The 16,207-nt window shown below is 30.9% G+C and overlaps 1 long non-coding RNA gene across 1 annotated transcript; it reads right to left on the reverse strand.

Annotated features, from left to right (window-relative positions):
- Positions 1-3,183: 3,183 nt before the first annotated feature.
- LOC123306743 lies at positions 3,184-3,930 on the reverse strand. The gene is made up of 2 exons (XR_006536952.1): positions 3,867-3,930; positions 3,184-3,449 (listed from the first exon to the last, which is right to left on the reverse strand). It is a non-coding gene; the product is annotated as an uncharacterized LOC123306743 (long non-coding RNA).
- Between the last annotated feature and the right edge of the window lie 12,277 nt (positions 3,931-16,207).

Below are 16,207 nucleotides of genomic sequence, written 5' to 3' on the forward strand. Positions count from 1 at the left end.
TGTCTGCCCTTGCGGGGATCAGTTACTTTACTGTATTATTTTTCGGGACCATCACACTAAACATAGTGGATACCATAGGATTACCTTGATTTTTATTTCAATTCCGTGAGTTCTACCGATGAACTTATAAACAACCATTTGTCTGTACTTGCAGGGATCAGTTACTTTACTGTATTATTTTTCGGAACCATCACACCAAACATATTGGATACCATAGGATTATTTTGATTTTTATACCAATTTCGTGAATTTTACCGAAGAATTTATAAAACACCATTTGTCTGTACTTCCAGGGATCAGTTACTTTACTGTATTATTTTTCAGGACCATCACACTAAACATAGTGCATACCATAGGATTACCTTGATTTTATATCAATTCCGTGAATTTTACCGATCAACTTATAAACAACCATTTGTCTGTACTTGCGGGGATCAGTTACTTTACTCTATTATTTTTCAGGACCATCACACTAAACATAATGGATACCATAATATTACCTTGATTTTTTTCATCAATTTCGTGAAATTTACCGATAAACTTATAAACAACCATTTGTCTGTCCTTGCGGGGATCAGTTACTTTACTGTATTATTTTTCGGGACCATCACACTAAACATAGTGGATATCATGGGATTACTTCGAATTTTATATCAATTTCGTGAATTTCGTCGATGAAGTTATAAGAAACCATTTTTTTTTGTTCTTTGGGGGATCAGTTCTTTACTGTATTGAATTATTTTTCGGGACCATCACACTACACATAGTGGATACCATGGGATAACCTTGATTTTTATACCAATTTCGTGAATTTTACCGATCAACTTATAAACAACCATTTGTCTGTACTTGCGGGGATCAGTTACTTTACTGTATTATTTTTCGGGACCATAACTCTAAACATAGTGGATATCAAGGGATTACTTCGATTTTTATATCAATTTCGTGAATTTCGTCGATGAAGTTATAAGAAACCATTTTTTTGTTCTTTAAGGGATCAGTTCTTTACTGTATTGAATTATTTTTCCGGACATCACACTACACATAGTGGATACCATGGGATAACCTTGATTTTTATATCAATTTAGTGAATTTTACCGATGAACTTATAAAAAACCATTTGTCTGTACTTGCGGGGATCAGTTACCTTACTGTATTATTTTTCGGGACCATCACACTAAACATAGTGGATACCACAGGATTATTTTGATTTTTATACCAATTTCGTCAATTTTACCGAAGAACTTATAAACAACCATTTGTCTGTACTTGCGGGGATCAGTTACTTTACTGTATTATTTTTCGGGACCATCACACTAAACATAGTGGATATCAAGGGATTACTTCGATTTTTATATCAATTTCGTGAATTTCGTCGATGAAGTTATAAGAAACCATTTTTTTGTTCTTTAAGGGATCAGTTCTTTACTGTATTGAATTATTTTTCAGGACCATCACACTACACATAGTGGATACCATAGGATTACCATGATTTTTATATCAATTTCGTGATTTTTACCGATGAACTTATAAACAACCATTTGTCTGTACTTGCGGGGATCAGTTACTTTACTGTATTATTTTTCGGGACCATCACACTGAACATAGTGGATACCACATGATTATTTTGATTTTTGTACCAATTTCGTGAATTTTACCGATGAACTTTCAAACAATCATTTGTCTTTATTTGCAGGGATCAGTAACTATACTGTATTGAATTATTTTTCGGGACCATCATACTACACATAGTGGATACCATAGGATTACCTTGATTTTTATATCAATTTCGTGAATTTTACTGATGAACTTATAAACAACCATTTGTCTCTACTTGCAGGGATCAGTTACTTTACTGTATTATTTTTCGGGACCATCACACTAAACATGGTGGACTATAGGATTACCTTGATTTTTATACCAATTTCGTGAATATTACCGGAAAACTTATAAACAACCATTTGTCTGCCCTTGCGGGGATCAGTTACTTCACTATATTATTTTTCGGGACCATCACACTAAACATAGTGGATACCAAAGGATAACTTCGATTTTTATATCAATTCGTGAATTTCTCCGATTAAGTTTTAAGAAACTTTTTTTTGTTCTTGCAGGGATCAGTTTTTTACTGTATTTAATTATTTTTCGGGACCATCACACTACACATAGTGGATACCAAAGGATTACCTTGATTTTTATACAATTTCGTGAATTTTACCGAAGAACTTATAAACAACCATTATCTGCCCTTGCGGGGATCAGTTACTTTACTGTATTATTTTTCGGGACCATCACACTGAACATAGTGGATACCATAGAATTACCTTGATTTTTTTTTATCAATTTCGTGAAATTTACCGATGAAGTTATAAAAAACCATTTGTCTGGACTTGCAGGGATCAGTTACTTTACTGTATTATTTTTCGGGACCATCACTCTAAACATAGTGGATATCAAGGGATTACTTCGATTTTTATATCAATTTCGTGAATTTCGTCGATGAAGTTATAAGAAACCATTTTTTTGTTCTTTAAGGGATCAGTTCTTTACTGTATTGAATTATTTTTCAGGACCATCACACTACACATAGTGGATACCATAGGATTACCATGATTTTTATATCAATTTCGTGAATTTTACCGATGAACTTATAAACGTTTGTCCGTACTTGCGGGGATCAGTTACTTTACTGTATTATTTTTCGAGACCATCACACTAAACATAGTGGATACCATAGGATCACCTTCATTTTTATACCAATTTCGTGAAATTTACAGATGAACTTATGGAAAACCATTTGTCTGTACTACTCTGTACTTGCGGGGATCAGTTACTTTACTGTATTATTTTTCGGGACCATCACACTCAACATAGTGGATACCATAGGATTACCATGATTTTTATATCAAATTTGTGAATTTTACCGATGAACTTATAAGCAACCATTTGTCTGCCCTTGCGGGGATCAGTTACTTTACTGTATTATTTTACAGGACCATCACACTAAACATAGTGGATACCATAGAATTACCTTGATTTTTTTTATCAATTTCGTGAAATTTACCGATAAGGTTATAAAAAACCATTTGTCTGGACTTGCAGGGATCAGTTACTTTACTGTATTATTTTTCGGGACTATTACACTGAACATAGTGGATACCATAGGATTACCATGATTTTTAAATCAATTTCGTGAATTTTACCGATGAACTTATAAACAACCATTTGTCTGTACTTGCGGGGATCAGTTACTCTACTGCATTATTTTTCGGGACCATCACACTAAACATAGTGGATACCACAGGATTATTTTGATTTTTATACCAATTTCGTGAATTTTACCGAAGAATTCATAAACAACCATTTGTCTGCCCTTGCGGGGATCAGTTACTTTAGTGTATTATTGTTCGGGACCATCACACTAAACATAGTGAATACCATAGGATTACCTTGATTTTTATACCAATTTCGTTAATTTTACCGACGAACCATTTGTCTGTACTTGCGGGGATCAGTTACTTTACTGTATTATTTTTCGGGACCATAACTCTAAACATAGTGGATATCAAGGGATTACTTCGATTTTTATATCAATTTCGTGAATTTCGTCGATGAAGTTATAAGAAACCATTTTTTTGTTCTTTAAGGGATCAGTTCTTTACTGTATTGAATTATTTTTCGGGACATCACACTACACATAGTGGATACCATAGGATAACTTTGATTTTTATTTGAATTCCGTGAATTTTACCGATGAACTTATAAACAACCATTTGTCTGTACTTGCGGGGATCAGTACTTTACTGTATTGAATTATTTTTCGGGACATCACACTACACATAGTGGATACCATACCATAGGATTACCTTGATTTTTATATCAATTTCGTGAATTTTACCGATGAACTTATAAACAACCATTTGTCTGTACTTGCGGGGATCAGTTACTTTACTGTATTATTTTTCGGGACCATCACACTAAACATAGTGGATACCACATGATTATTTTGATTTTTGTACCAATTTCGTGAATTTTACCGATGAACTTTCAAACAACCATTTGTCTGTACTTGCGGTGATCAGTAACTATACTGTATTGAATAATTTTTTGGGACCATTATACTAAACCAAGTGGATACCAAGGGATTACTTCTATTTATATATCATTTTCGTGAATTTTGTCGATAAAGTTATAAGAAACCATTTTTTTGTTCTTTGAGGGATCAGTTCTTTACTGTATTGAATTATTTTTCGGGACCATCATACTACACATAGTGGATACCATACCATAGGATTACCTTGATTTTTATATCAATTTCGTGAATTTTACTGATGAACTTATAAACAACCATTTGTCTGTACTTGCGGGGATCAGTTACTTCACTGTATTATTTTTCGGGACCATCACACTAAACATAGTGGATTCCAAAGGATAACTTCGATTTTTATATCAATTCGTGAATTTCGCCGATGAAGTTTTAAGAAACTTTTTTTTGTTCTTGCAGGGATCAGTTTTTTACTGTATTTAATTATTTTTCGGAACCATCACACTACACATAGTGGATACCAAAGGATTACCTTTTTTTTTATACAATTTCGTGAATTTTACCTAGGAAGTTATAAAATACCATTTGTCTGTACTTGCGGGGATCAGTTACCTTACTGCATTATTTTTCGGGACCATCACACTACACATAGTGGATACCGTAGGATTACCTTGATTTCTATATCAATTTCGTGAATTTCACCGATGAACATATAAACAACCTTTTGTCTGTTCTTACGGGGATCAGTTACTATAATGTATTTAATTATTTTTCGGGACCATTACACTAAACATAGTGGATACCATAGCATTACCTTGATTTTTATATAAATTTTTGTCAATTTTACCTATAAACTTATAAACAACCATTTTTCTGTACTTGCGGGAATCAGTTACTTCACTGCATTATTTTTCGGGACCATCACACTACACATAGTGGATACCATAGGATCACCTTGATTATTATATCAATTTCAGGAATTTCACCGATGAAGTTGTAAGAAACCATTTGTCTGTACTTGCAGGATCATTTTTATACTGTATTGTATTATTTTTTTGTAATAGTGGATTCCTCAAGAAAACCTTGCTTTTTATCATTTTTGGAAATTATATCGATGAAGTTATAAGAAACCATTTGTCTGTACTTGCAGGGATCAATTTTTACAGCATTGTGTATCATTTTTCGGGACTATCACACTTGAAATAGTGGATTCCTTAAGAAAATCTTGCTCTTTATTATTTTCGGGAATTATATCGATGAAGAGATAAGAAACCATTTGTCTGTACCTACTTGCTGGCATCATTTTTCATTTTTCACACTAAACATAGTGGATACCATAGGATAACCTTGATTTTTATACATATCAATTTGTCTGTACTTGCAGGGATCAGTTCTTTTCTGTAGCGAATAATTTTTCATTACTCTCACACTGAACATAGTGGACAACATACGAATACCTAGAATCTTCAATAAATTTTGGAAGAATTATAAAGTTTTCACAAACATTTGACTGTACTTGCCAGGATCAGTTATTCACTATATTTCTTATTTTCTTATTATCGGAGCTTTTACGCTAAACATAGTGGATACCTTGATCTTGATTTTTCAATCGATAATGGCAAATTTATAGATTGCGTTTTCAGGAGAAAATTTGACAATACTTGCGGGAATCAGTTATTTTTTGTATCTCATCATTTTCGGGACTCTCACAATAAACATTGTGGAAACCAAAGGAATACCTTGCTTGTTCAATCAGTTCTTGGAAAATTATAGATTAAGTTTTCAGAAAACATTCGTCTGTATCTACTTGTATTGAGAGGATCAGTCATTCACTGTATCTCTTCATTTTCCGGAATTATCACACTGCACATGTGGATACCATATGAATAACGTAATTTTTATATCAATTTTGGGAATTTTATCATCATTCGGAACTCTCACACTGAACCTGGTGTGGTACCATATATACGAATACTTTAATTTTCAATTTCAAGTTATTTTGGGAACATTTTACATTTGACTGTACTTGGAGGGTATCAGTTCTTTACTGTAATGTATTATTTTTCGGAGTTTCAGATGTCATTGCGAACATCGCTACTTCGGCGTATCGTATTATGTTTTCATTCAGTTTCAATAACAAACGCATTTGGAATATCCAAAAACTTTTCTCATTATCTAAAAAAATACTGTATTACCTATAAAAATTTCACCACTAACCATAAACGTGAAAAGTCGACGATATTTTCCAATTTTTTCTATACTTTTGGGAGATTAACAAATATTTCAACATATTCTGTAAACACATATCTTTGTAAGTAAAAAAGTTCAATTGTTCAATTCACAAATCTTTTCATGATTTTTCGTAACAAGCTTGTATCGATAATTCAATAATTTTCATGAAAAAATAAAAGTACTAATAACTAATATATTCAATTCAATTTATTGCAATTTGATTCGTTTTTATTTTTCTCGTGTATGTTGCCAACTTATTCCTTGTACTGAATAGTGTAGGGATATCAACAAAATAGAATTGAAAACCATTCTCAAAAAGGCTAGTGTTCTAGAAAAACTAAAACCATTCTCCCATTCAGACCAATAAATGACTGTTAAAATACACTCCTATAATCGAATGAATGGAAACATGCAGATGAAAAAATTGTTTACACTAACTCACATAGATAAATATCCCACCTATCTCAAACATTGAGAGGAAAACATCAAACTAGGAGAAATTCAAAAAATCACAGAAGTGCAAAAATTCAAATCCACAATTCTCATATATTTTCGAACATTATGTGATGATTCAAATTGACAGAAGCCTTCTCAAATACCTATCACACAGAATTTTGAAAAGGGCAGAGAACAAGGGGAAAATATTTTCAATTGATAATATACTTAATTGAATTGAAGTTGAAAAAATTTCTGGAGAAATATGCCTGATTAAATATTCTTATTAGAAAATTTGTTAAGGTCAAAATAACACTAATAAGGAGCAAACAAAGAATTTTGAATGTATACATTTTTTTAGTGCTATGTGTTAATAGTTATTTTTTGTAGAATAGTAGAATGATGGAATTTCACAATGAACAACTGGATATCATATTCTCGAGAGAAGTATCACAGAGTATATTCGCTGAAATCCAAAATAATCCAAAGACAGAAAGAATCAAGGCAAGAGATAGTTGAGTCGTGTTGGTCCTATACTTGATGATATTTGAAAACTATAAAGGTAACATATATATAAGTTATATCTTAAATCCGCCTAATCGCGATATTTTCGGTCTAATCTTTCCTTTTTTTCTTCTTTCAGAAGTATAATTCTGACCTAATTGGATTGATCGGAAAATACAGCGGATATAAACTTCCGCACCTCTCTCGATGAACTTTTTTTTATCAAGTCATTGAATGATCTAAAGACAAAAAAAATTTGGAATATTAATTTCTTTTGTTTTTAATGATACTACGCTCCAAATTTTAATTTGAATATTAAAGCTATATATGAGAAATAAAAGAAAATACAAATGTCACAACATCACTAAGAATTAAAAAGATGAACATCTAAAAAAATGTAAGGGGAAAATAGATATTTAAAAGTATATTCAAAACATAAATTTCTTCAATAAGTAATCAAATATTTTAAGTGATGAATTCAAATATCATGTATATAAAAATCATTTTATGAATAATAGTTAGTTTGAGGGTTACTCATTTTGATGTATCAATAATAAAATAATAACATATTATTTAATTCATCTTAAAGAAATAATTTTACTTCCATTGATCATTCTTTTCCATATTGGTCAATGATATAGTCGCCGTTTTCGTATATTTTCATCATGAAACAGAAAATATTTATCAACGAACCAAGAAGAGGTTACATAGACAGGAAATCTATATATTTGCATTCGATACACATGATCGTTTTCATTAGAGTGAATATAATATGGGATTCTGTAGTTTGTACATCGACACTTATACAATACCGATTACTTCTACAAATGCAGTAATAAGTTTTCTAATTCAAGCAACAAGTGCATGTTCCGTTTCTCACAGAGCCTATTGTCATATTATTTTAATTGAACATTTGATGAAAAATTCGATTTTATATTGATAATTATAAATACTTAATTAAAAATACTTATAATTGGATCATAATCTTTTGTATAGGTTCTACAGTTGTTTTCACCAGTATGATTTTCTTCACATGAAGACTATTAAAATATCTTAGATGGGTAGTATTTCTATAGGAGCAAATTATCAATGGTTTTCGATATTTCAAAAATTCAAGCTTAAAGAATTATTATTTAATTAAGCCTCCCTAATTGCCAAATGATTAATGTACAGATTCAAACCGATAATTTTTCTATATGACCAAGTATTTTGCTTTATACAAATTATATTTATTTCTCCTATGTTTCTGAAACCTTCTATCAATACCTTGAGTCAGAGCTAGTTTTTTGTTTTTGTTGCATTATTCATGGATATTCAAAATTATAGGTAAAGAAATTATTTCAAAATTGAATGCCTTAAATACATAAAGAGATTGTGAATAGTATTTTTTTAAATTGTTAATCAATTCTAAGCGCCAATACCAGTCAACACCATTTTATATTTTCTATGAATTACTTTAGATACCAAGCTGAATTGAACATTGTGCATGTTAATTTGGACTCCAGTAATAATTACAAAATGAAAATTTGTGATTGATTTTTTAGTGGAATGAATAATATAAAGCTGTCGAAGTTGCAAATTTTAGTTTTTCAATTGGGACGCCACAAATATAACAGTTTGTATTTATTTTTATTCAAAAAATCCAGTTACATCATGCAAAGTGTAAAATTTCAAGCTAAACATTTAGTTTGGAGAAAACAAACTAGTTGAATGAAACATCGATAGTCGATAACAGAAACAAAAAAAAAGACAAAAGAATTTTTAGTCTATTCACTAGGAAGCAACTTTTCATGAAAACTATTGGAAAATCAAACCCCAAATCAAGATGTATGAAGAAATGTGAAATTTAAAAGCGTTAATGCAAATTTTTCCAAACAAGCCAAACCCTAATTCGAAAATTTTGTGGAATTTATAAAATGCAAGAGAAATTATCAGATTTTGATATGATTTGTATATATAATGATAAACATTCCTTGTTTTTTCTTCCTCATCTTGTGATTTTGTAAATTCAACAAAAAACGTTTACTATCTCATTTTTGAGCTTTTCATTTCACAAAACATTTACCAGTTATATATTGATGACTAAATATACTGTATGTATCGTTCAAATATACTGCATTACTATTTCAGGTTCATTTTGTTGGGCTAAATCTACAGGGTCATTTAGATGAGGAGCGCATTTTCATGCGCTTTGAGCTAGTTGAACTAGATAAAAATAAGAGGTAAATTGACATTGTGTAGTTTTATGGATTTTTACGTTTATAATAATTTTCATTATTTTTCTGTTTACATTGTATCAAGATTAAATCAATGACAATTGTCAACTAATTAATTATCTTTAAAAATTGCTTGTCCTCCACAAAATTACTCAACATTTTGCATTTTTAAAGCAATTTTACTAATTATTCGTTGAAGATTAAACACTTGTTTCTTACGTTTCTTACTATAATATGCTGCAATATCTCAATGAACTTATAGCGGTGGAGTAGTTAGTCAAATATACACTAGATTCTCTTTAAATCCAGCTATGAAATTTTAATTTCTTGATCTCAAATAAGCAAGAGGCAACGGACAAAGTGCAAAACTAGAATACTAAAAATGAATTTAAGCGATTGTGAAAAGTATTTCAATAAGTGGAAAGTACAGAAAAACCTAAGCGCAATTCCAAATAACAACATTTTAAATTTACATATTACTTTCAAACATTCAGCATGTTAATTTGGACTTCTTTAAAAAATTACAAAATGGAAATTTGTGGTAGCTTGTTATTGTACAACTGCAAATTGTAAAAATTTATATATAGTTAAACATTAAATTTTTCGATTAAGATGCCACAAATATAACAATCTGTATTCAATCACAACCGGAAAATCCATACACATCATGCAGAAGTGTGAAATTTCAAGCTAAATATTTACTTCGAGAACTATTTAAGAATTTATATATTTTTATCAGAAAAATCAATCCTGAACTGAATATTTACTGAAGAATGTGAAATGTAGAAGCATTAATATTTGCTAGTACTCCAATAAAAGCCAAAGCATATAATTTCAAGCTGATAATGTGAAAATTGTATTTGATAATCAACAACTAGATTTTTTTCTCTAGGAAAAGTCTCGTGGAATACATCCATTAAACATCAGAATGTACATTACATAAAGAGATATTTTCAAGCGTTGTGTTGATCCTATGTGATGATACTTATATTTATTGTATTATTTTCTGCAGTTTTCCGTCTAATCGCGATATTTTCGGTCTATCTTTTTCTTCTTTGTTGCGTCTATACTCGTTCCTTGATTGGTACTAATAATATCATTTTGAATAAATAATGGATAATAAAACTTTGTACTTTTCCTGAAGATTCAGTCAAATTGTTGATAACAAAGACAATAGCAAATATCGAAACGAATTTTTCCCTATTATTATTTTATTTTGAATTTCATATTCAATGAATAAAAATCAGTTGAAGGAAGCATTCTGAGGGTTTATTCTCCCAATTTGATTCCATCTGATTTTTAGATTATTCTTAGCATCTGAAAGATATCAAGAGTATTGGAATTTTCGGACAACCAATTACAGGTAATTTTCTATAATAAATAATTTCAGCATTTGATCAACGTGAAACGTATTTACGTTTGGTACACAGGAAAATTTTGATATCGTAAAATATTCACAGTTTACTGGTTAATTTTTCTTCAATAATAAAATTTATATATGGTTTCATTGAATCATAAAATGTTATTATCATTCATATTTACATAAACAATGCTTCATACTATTCATATGTTATTGTAACAACTCTATTCATTCGTACTTATTCATTTGAGTACTTTAGAAGGGAATAAATTTATTTATAGGAAATTAGGTATGTAACCATCCCTTGATTGTTCTCAGTTGTATTCCATATCAACATGAGTTTTCTCACGAAGAAGTTAATAATTCAAAATTGCACCAGCATGCGAAAGACTCGAGTTTAAACTATAATCTAAGCAACAATAAACCATTTTACATTATTTCTGGATTGAGATGTACTTAGAGATACAGAGCCTACAAATCAAGAGCCTACCATATTGACATCAATTTTATGATAGTCGATAGTTACAAAATGAAATGTTGTGGTTGGCGCATCTTATGCATCGTTTGAAAAAGAAAGAAAAAATAATTGGTACACTTAAAATCCACACCAACAAAATGAAATATACTTTGTATTTTCCGTCTTCTTGATCCGAAACTACCGCGTTTTTTTTTACGAACTACCATCATACCTTTTCTCATTTCGAAGATGGAGATCTTGAACAGTACCAACCATTCGAACTTTTAGTATTTTAATTCATTTACCACAAATGACAATTTGTACTTATCTACAGTCAAAAATGTTTGTTAGAACATGCAGGTTCGAAATCTTAAGCGAAACATATTTCAAACGACTTCAACCCCCTAAGTGCTCAGGATGCAACAAATATAAAAGACAAGTGTGATTACCGCCACAATTCTTAGGCTCTTATGCTGTCATTCAACAAAGATTAATATCATTCAATCGCTCAGGAAGCCAATTTTAGTGTAAACTAAATTCTAACTAAACTGGTGAAATTTTGAAATGTTTTTTTTATGTGAAAAATAACAGTGATGAAGGTCTCGTTAAACAAGAATTCTAGTAGTATCAAATAAGGGTTAGGTACCTTAGTTCACAAAAAGACAAATATTTGGGATTCAAAAATTTTCGCGTAAAATTCTTTTCACAATACGAAAAAATGCACATTTAATGTTAGAATGCGACAATTAGCCTCCTACTCTAATGCTTCACGACTCAAAAGTTTCAAAACTGTGAAATTTAAAGTGCTTTTTCATGATGCAACAAAGCAGATGAAAAATATTCAAGCAACAGGGATTTTTAGAAAGTTATTAAACACAAAAAGTATAAAATATCGAAAGAAAATCAGTTCCACTAAACCTGTATAGGAATTATGAATTAAAGTATTAGATCTTTAGCAGAGAGGAAGGCTCTGAGAATAATATGAATGAGCAAATATGGGAAACATTCAAGACGCTGCTGTTCTGTTGAATTCTGCCATTTTCAATAAGGAATCTTCTCTTTCTTATGTAGCCGTCTAATCGCGATACCTCGGTCTAATATTTTCATTTTCTTCAGTTTCCTCCGGATTACTTCATAAGTTACTCAAAGCACATCTACAGGACCTTCCTCTCGTTGAAAGTACTCGAGATTCGAGATATTGGATTGCACCTGAGTTCAGTGAGATCTAATATTCTTTCGATATATATAGAAAGAAATTGAGAAACTTCAATATAGAATATATGCATAGAAACATACAAAAACTGTGAAATATGAAGATATAAAAAGTAATGAAATTAAAATATAAACATATATAGGTATCAAAAATTGTAACAAGTGAAAATTAATCGAATTAAGACTACATAAAGGGCGTGTAGGTTCTAAAACCATGATAATCCGATATAACGCATACCTGGGTCACCGATTCGGAAATATATTTGCCATTCTAATATTTATAATTTTTAATGTTTTGTTGGTATGTATTCAACTTGGGCAGAAATTACGTATTTCATGTTTATATACAGCATTTTTTGCGTTTTCTTGGATGGAACCAAAATATCAAATAGAGTTAATGTTTTTTAGCAAGAATTTTTTGCGTGATGGACAACGTAACAACACTCTTTTGTTAAGAGGATATTTAAGACAATTCCACTTATATTTTTTGGTGTCAATTCATATTTTCACCATTTCTTTCATCCCCTGAACAGTTTGTATCACTTGATACTTGACGAATATTTGTTGTGAAACTCAGAAATCTATTTTAGTACTCATGTATCGATAACCTTAGTTTGTAACCCTCAACATTTTGTATTGCTACCTTTTCATGTGAACCTATAGGGATGCATGTACAGTGAACGCATGGCCGATATAATTCCCCTAATTTGCATACCTGGATATTTCTTTCAGCATTTTTAAGTCAGATTTTAGTTCAATTAGGTCCCAACTCAGTTAGTATAATATACCACACATCATCGAGTCAGTAGAAATAGTTCAGCGTGAATAAGTATAAGAAATCATGTACTTACTGTAGATATGTTCTAATCTGAAGATGCTTAAGCTAGTTTTCCCACTATGGACTAGATATTCCTAAAGGGGACCTTACAATTCGAAATAATAGTGGGATAAATGGTGTACAAATCATAAAAAATCTATTGAGTTTTGTTGATTTTGTTCTAGTAAGCTTTATTCAGAGTTTTATTTCGGTACAAACGCCATATACCAACTTGGTAGTCGGAAAACCAAACAATTCACCAGTTTTATATAGTTTTAGATATGGTTATTAATCACTAAAAATCATTATAATGAAAGTCATTTTAAAATATCGATGATATAAACAGTTCAATTGTTAGATAAAAAAGTTTCGATAAACGTTAGTCATTGATACGAGATCAACTAACGGGAACATAACCTTCAATTCACTTCAACATACTTTAACCACACCTTAAACGTCAAGAACTATTCGATAACCTCCCTTGATCTGGTTGGACTAAAGTTCAACGTATGTTCGAACCGGCCATATTGGATTGGTAATACAACTCCTAAATACCAGTAAAACCTCCTCAAACAAATAGATATAGCGATGACTTTGTCTCACAATTATTTTCGACCTCTAGAGCTTCGACATTGCTGATTTAACCGCTACGCATAAGGACTAGGCACGTGACAGCCGCGCCCAAATCGCCATTTTGGAAACGCAGTTATATAACGCCGTGCGTTGGATAATGTCTGAAATTGAAACATTTTTTGGTACGAATATTTGTGCATTTGTACTACTTGCTAAATTTTAAGACTATCTAGGTATATGTGAAATCGAATTTACTTCTGAAGAATTTGATCGGATCCTAATCAATAAATGAGTCTATTTGAATGGCCAGTTCAAATAAACGGATTTATGATCGTGTCGTTGTGGAGTACCATGATTACAAACAATATAACCGTCAATTTGGCATTTGAAAATCTCAATATCCGAAATTTTAGCAAGTCAAATTTCGAAACTTGAACAATATTAAAAATCAATTCGAAAAAACAAATATAAAATTCAAACCAATGATACAGTTTACCACTCCTTGGATTATTACACCAAGATGGCGTCTTATACCCTGTAAGCTTCCTCCTTCCCTGGCTCAGCAAAACCACTCACTAAGTACCCATACTAGAACGTTCATACACTACACTGAAATGGCAGGGTGGGAGTCAAAACTCGCTTATATAGTATTTTCCCCCACCTAAGGAGAACGTTCTAGAAAGTCATGCGCAAAGTAGAATGCGCTTAGTATTGATTTATTGTCTCGGCTTATTTTCCAACACGTTGTTCTCTCTTTCTCCTTTCTACCCAATGCTAAGTACTATTTTAAGGCGTGTGGAATGTTTCATTTGATGCGATGATGTAAACTGCTGCGTCATTTCTGGAATATTCCACTGTTATCGACCCATACTGGATATTTTCTAAGACGCCATTTATTCATTATAGAACAATTCACATAGAAAATAATGCCGTTTGATGTTATCGAAAAAATGAATCAAAATACACAATCGAATTCTTCAAACAACATGCATTCTTTGTCGAATTATTGAAATTATCCATGATTTCACAATATTGTTAGTAGTTACAGTCGAATCACTTCTATTTATACATGAATAATGAATCAGATCATGATTGGAACCGTTTCATTCAATGAAAACATATGGAAGATTATTGAGGAATTGAAGATATATTCCTTCTGATATTTTCATAGTATATCGTACATGAAGGTATTCAATAAATCGCAAAAATATACTTATATCATTATATCGACTTCACTTTTACGAAAATGTGATGCTCAAAAAGTGGATTTATTGATCAATACCTACTCCAATCCAAGAACGGAATAAAAAAATATTTTCCGAGGAAATGAGACTGGAAAATTCTGAAATTTAACTTCCTCAGCTCCATTTTCGAATACCAGTTATGTATAATTAAATATGTATAAACAAAAAATGTAACTGATGAACTCTAGGACAAATAAGTAGGTGGATGACCAATATGACCATTTTGTGCAACAACAAATGTCAGTAGTTAATATTAATCTTTTTATTACTTGCTTCTTCTCAGGTCTTTCGGATTTGAAATACATACATCAACATTCTCATCAAAATCATAATGCCTACGTGTAATGCAGTACCTAATAAGTATTTTTTCATTATTCATATGAAGTTATCATCGGGAGTTCAATTATCGATATATTTCATCATTTCGTTTATTTATTTTTAGTTTGATTTTTGATGTGGGTATACCTGGTTTTCAATTTCCAATCAATAAAAGTCATAGATAGAACGACAGTTCTCTATAAGTTGTTATAACAGTTTTTGGGTGTTTGATACCATAAGTTTTCAACTGAGAAAAAAATCTACAACAATGCAAAGTTTGAGGAGAATACTTGGGAACATTTGGAAAAATTTGTATAAGTCGGAAAAAATTTGAGTACTACTACTGCTTCTCCAAAACGAAATTTCACAAGTATAAAATAGGTCTAAAAATGAACATTGAATGAATTGATTCCATAAATTTCATTGTAGCTGCACTAGGAAAAAATAATGATTTACTTATTTAATTATTATACATTTTCCTATATCATATATGGAAATTAACTCTATTTTTAGAATAAAGATATGTGAAATAATTACATGAATCAGTGTATACTGAATTATAGGAAATCGTTTTTTGAACTAAAACCATGAGTACCTTTTATCTGATACTAGTCGTGGAAAAATCTACCTCTTGTGAATCAAAATCAACAATGGAAAAGGAGAATGTTATATTACTAAAAATATCATCATGGCCCCTCTAAATGCAGTCCACTATATGCCATCTGCTTGACTGTTCTTCATCTGGAGGGTCCTTTTTCCTATTGTTGTATTGTATGGAAAATAAATAAGCCGGA

The sequence above is a fragment of the Coccinella septempunctata genome, chromosome 2 (assembly GCF_907165205.1).
Source record: "Coccinella septempunctata chromosome 2, icCocSept1.1, whole genome shotgun sequence".
NCBI classification, from domain to species: domain Eukaryota; kingdom Metazoa; phylum Arthropoda; class Insecta; order Coleoptera; family Coccinellidae; genus Coccinella; species Coccinella septempunctata.